This window comes from Chiroxiphia lanceolata, chromosome 1 (assembly GCF_009829145.1).
Source record: "Chiroxiphia lanceolata isolate bChiLan1 chromosome 1, bChiLan1.pri, whole genome shotgun sequence".
Lineage (NCBI taxonomy): Eukaryota > Metazoa > Chordata > Aves > Passeriformes > Pipridae > Chiroxiphia > Chiroxiphia lanceolata.
This window is the reverse complement of record NC_045637.1, coordinates 74,501,970-74,506,833: the sequence shown is the minus strand read 5'-3', so window position 1 is coordinate 74,506,833 and position 4,864 is coordinate 74,501,970. Positions and strand designations below refer to the sequence as shown.

The following is a 4,864-nucleotide window of genomic DNA, read 5'->3' as shown; positions in this document are numbered from 1 at the left end:
GAGCATCCTGGGGAGAGACCTCAGGCTGAACTCGCATCTTTTCACTCCCTAAAACTGCCACTGAATGTGAGAGTCGGGCAGGCAGTGGAGATTCACTGAGGGATGGTTTGGAAGACAAGCAGAATGTAGGGAAGATATTAGCAAAAAAATAATGTTGTGGTGCTGCAGCAGCTGGGCTGTTCTAGCCTTGATATTTTGAGAGGGAAATGCTACATTTCTACTTCTTAGAAATGCCTTGGAAGTGTTGAACCTGGGGCTGGAAGGAGCAGAAATGAGATCTCTTAAGGAAGGTGCAATTCTTAAAAGGAATGGATGCAGCTCACATAATTATGGATGATTACTTTGTCTAAGGCACTCAGAGTAAGCAAATCATGAGCATGTATGTTTTGGACACAACAACTGGGACGTGCATGAGAAATACACGCATGAGCACCTAGCTGTGCATTTGCTGTTGCTGACATCCCAGGTGGGAACCTCTCTGCAAGGGGAGAAATGGTAACACCAAAGCGGCTTTGCTCAGAAATTTCCCCTGGAGTCAGCTAAGTTGGGAGAGTCTAGGCATGACAGACATCGTACATCAGGGAAAAAAACAATTAGTTACTCAAAGACAAGGCTTTTCAAGGCTACCTTGGAGCAACGACAAAGCCTAAAAGATGTTATAAAGTAGCAGTGGTTTTGAGCGTTCTCAAGATCCTTTTGTGTTAGAGGTGAGTCTCCTGGTGTTGTTCTCTCCCAGTCAGTTCTATGGATGATGCAGTGCACAGCCTTGGGTCTTAGCCAGAGACCTACATGGAAGACCAGAATATGATCTCTGTACCTTTCCTTCGTGAGGGTCTCTGAGGTTCACACCCCAGTGTTACTGATGTAGGAATTTGGAGGGCCACTACCAGGGCCACTTTTCAGGACACTGCCTTGCACAGTCTTTGGGGGTCAGGCAGCTCAGGGAGCCCCAGCACATGAGGCATTTGTGGTGACCAGCAGCATCCAGCTGTCAGACACTACTCTTTAGGAGAATCTGGGAAGGCTTTTGCTGGTGAGCAGCTGACAGGAGAGGGGCCAAAAAATGTGTTTTCTTCTGGACCACGGGATATGTTTTGAGTTTATATCAGACATAAAATATGGGGTTACACACCGCATGTGACTGCGTCTTCTGGTGATGCTTATGAGTAACTTAAGAAAAGCACACACTAAGTCCCTCAATAAGCAGTGTTTACAGCAATGCCTAGAGCATGGTCTTTAGAATATGGACTCAGATTTTAAGGGATTTGGATTTCTAGCCCCTTTCAGTGAAAGCTTTTGTTATCTTTCATGGAAATTGATTGCTTACCAGTAAAATCCATGTGGTTTATTGTTACAATTTAATAGGGTTTGCCTGTGCAAACAGATGTGAAAAAGCCCTTAAATAGCTACACGTTCTGCCAGCATCCCAGCATTCACTGCCCAACTCAGTAGATATTTTTCTCAAAGGAAAGATGTGCATATAATTGAAATTAGCAGAAACACTTAGCAAAGAATCCTGGGAAAGGTATGAGTGGCTCCCAAAGAATTTCGCAGATGTAGACCTTGCTGTAGAGGTGTGGATGTAGTATGATGCTCAAGAATTCCTATTTAAACTCCTGCAGTGTAACCAGTGCAGTGATGTACAGGTTTTCTGACTGCCTAAAGCTAGCTTTAAAAAAAAAAGTACTCTTCACGTATCTTAATAGCATTGTTGGCTCCAAAACTCAGGGTTAGTGAATGACAACATCATTAAAACTGAAGCTGAAAGCAGGGTAAAACACATTCAAGTTCATATTAAAATAAGATGACTGACTCCTGTACTGACCATAGTATTAATTTTTCTATTTACTTCAATAACTTTGTATAAATCAGATGAGAAAGTGCTGTGTTTCCTCCAGCCTGTGACAGTGCTTGGGCGTAGCTGACTGGGTCATCCCCAGTGCCTAGTTTATCACCACCTGCTTCATGCTCACTCATGACTCTCTCTTGGTACCTAGAAAGGTTTTACAATCCCATCCAAACATCAGCATTCTCAACTACATTTCTGGACAAGTACAAAGGAACTGAGAAAAAGCTGATGCTTGAAAACTGCACAGCCTATTTAAAAAGCAGCCTTGCCCCAACTAGAATAGCTGCTATTCTCTTGAAACATTTATTAATGCATACTTAAGGAACCTTGCACTCATTTCATAAGTTTTGTTATCACAGGATTGGGTTGGTTTTGGTAATTGTGACATGACCAGCACGTCTGCTCTGGCACAGGGGAGAGACCTTCAGGCCCCAAAGGTGTCTTCACTCTTCCCTGGGTCTAGGAATCCAAAGGCTATTTTGAGTGGATATAAGTCCACAATTCTATAAGAAGACTCATGTCCATACATTAATGTGATTTTTAAATAACTGGTGGGGGATGATCACTGTTAAATTAGATCTTGACTTTGTTTGACTTACTGGTGCTTCTGGGTTACTGCTGCTGCCTCTCCCTCCTCTTTTTCCCTGCCTTGAGTTCATTTAATTCCTTTTAAGTGTCATCCTCTGATGTGTCTTCTCAGCTGGCACAAGGCTTTCAGAAGAGCCCAGCTAATGGGAAATGGCAACACTGGGATTTAATGGCATTTATACAGCACAGACCTGACTTTTGCTTTCATAACTTCATAAATCTGTTAAATAGCCCAGTAGAATCTTCAAAGGCTGGAACTCTTAACTCTTCAGAAAAGTAGGGCATGATGGTGCTATATAATGCAGAACGTTTTAGTCTTGCATTTCTAGGCAAAGCTTTCAGTGTACTTTTTGCTATAGAGCAAATATTCATTTACCTAAGGAGACCACTTAGTGGGAAAAACAGACCAAAAATACTATCAGTTTCCTATTATTCAGAGAGAAGTATACCGTTTTATTCCCCATGGCTTTTGAAGAAGGATACCTTTGATGTTATATATCTGTACTGTAGAGAATACATGAGCACTCCTGCCCTTCTTTGTCTCCAGAAACTTTATGGGTTCAACCACTCTCCAGCCATGAGCAGCACATGATCTACTTTCTGAGTGTGTCTGGCCTAACCATCATTTGACATCTGAAGGCTGCCACTGGGACCACCTCAGGCTCCACTCTGGCCCCTGCTGTCCAAACTGCCTCTGCCATCTGTAAAGAGCTTTACGTGGTTTTCCAAAGCCAATAGATGTCATGTGCTCTGTTTGCTTGACTGACATAGTTTTCATTATGTGGTTTTGTTTCTGTGGATTTTCCAATCCGTCCTTTTCCCTCATTACGTGATAACCAAGAGCTGACCTTATGAATTAACTTGGGATTTAGAAAAATATTTCTCTTTAATTCAGGGGGAAACTGAGGCACATAGGAAGTAAGCAAGTCTGGCTGGACCAAGTCCTGCACTTGATTCAACACAGGAACAGCTGCAGCTTTGATACTTCTGGAAATACTCAGATGGTGATGTTGGCTTTAACTTGTTTTCTTCCCTCAGTGTTTTCTTTAACCATACCTTTCTGTGGTGGTGGTTTTCTTTCTCTCATTCAACCTCACATTCTCTTTATTTTAGTCATATGTGAGTTGACTGGTGTACAACACAGCTCTTCACATGGCCTCATTTTGTTACTTTTTCAAGTTAACTAATTCTTGCCCTGAGGAAATGTGATTCAATCCTCTAATAGAGGAAGAGTGACCAATATAACATATGTTCTGTGTCCTGGGATAATGGGCTTAGGAGGGAAAGAACCAGAGTTTGCCTACCATATTTGTAGAACTTTCCTACTATATTTATAGATTTTATGCACTTTTTTTCTTTCACACATCCTGAAGCTGGGATTTTTTTTTTAGTGACTAAAAATGGCTACAGTTATGAATGGTATCTACACTTGAAAATTGAAGAGCATACCTGGAGATAAAGAAGGAACAGATGTCTCCAGACAAGACCCAAGTTTAGAGTCTGGCAGGTGAGCTGTTTGTCTGCAGTACATGGTTAAATCCCATGACTGGCTTCTGTACAAGTTGTGTTTTGTAGGAGGCGGCCTTGGGAGGCCTGCAGACAGGGAATTACTATAATCCAGTCTGGATGTCACGAAAGCATGGATTAATATTTCATCTTCTGCCTGTGACTGTTGTCAGGCTCACTTTGTTCCTGAGCTGGGGCTGTGATCTTCAAAAGACAGCCTTGAATTAAAGATTAAGCCAGTGTTTTACTTGATAGAAAAAGAACAGTTCTCTGCAGAGGATGGTGACAATACAGCTCTTAACCAACACTGCATGCAGGCATTTAGAGTTCCCCAAATCCCAAGGTCAGAGCAAAGCTGCAGCGTGGTGCTGGAGCTGGCACGAAGGGAAGGGTCCATGGCAGTTGTGAGACTGATAATTAGCCAAAGGTGAGCAAGAGGCACTAAACTGCTCCAGGAGATGCCATTGACTCTGCTGTCTGTGAGAGAGCTCATCAGTAACCTGCTGTAGAGAGAAACAAGTACCTTACTGGAAAAAACAAAAGCTGCAAGGAAACCAGCACAGGTCAGAAGAAAGCCCGGGTCAAAGCCTTCCCCCAGGTCGAGGATATGGAAAGGCAGCCCTCTTCACTGGAAACAATTTAGTTAAGCTGACACAGCTTTCTGTGTGGAAGATGATTTCGGAGTAAATAATTTATACTGCTTTAACCTCAAACTGGTTCTGATTGATTAAGTCAAGTGAATATTAGCCTGATTAAAACCAACCCAAGAGAGTTTGTGCACATTTGTTCAGCTTAATTTTCAGTTAAACCTGCTCAACTGGTTTTTCTGGTTTTGTTTTTAAATATAGACTAGCCCTTGTCATGATACGTGGCTATTTCCTCTTTGGACAGCTGACACACAGCACTTTTCTCTCAACTTTC

The 4,864-nt window shown here is 42.4% G+C and overlaps 1 long non-coding RNA gene across 1 annotated transcript; it reads left to right on the top strand.

Annotated features, from left to right (window-relative positions):
* Positions 1–2,220: 2,220 nt before the first annotated feature.
* On the top strand, positions 2,221–3,926 carry LOC116799141. The gene is made up of 3 exons (XR_004360999.1): positions 2,221–2,332; positions 3,333–3,441; positions 3,829–3,926. It is a non-coding gene; the product is annotated as an uncharacterized LOC116799141 (long non-coding RNA).
* Positions 3,927–4,864: the final 938 nt, after the last annotated feature.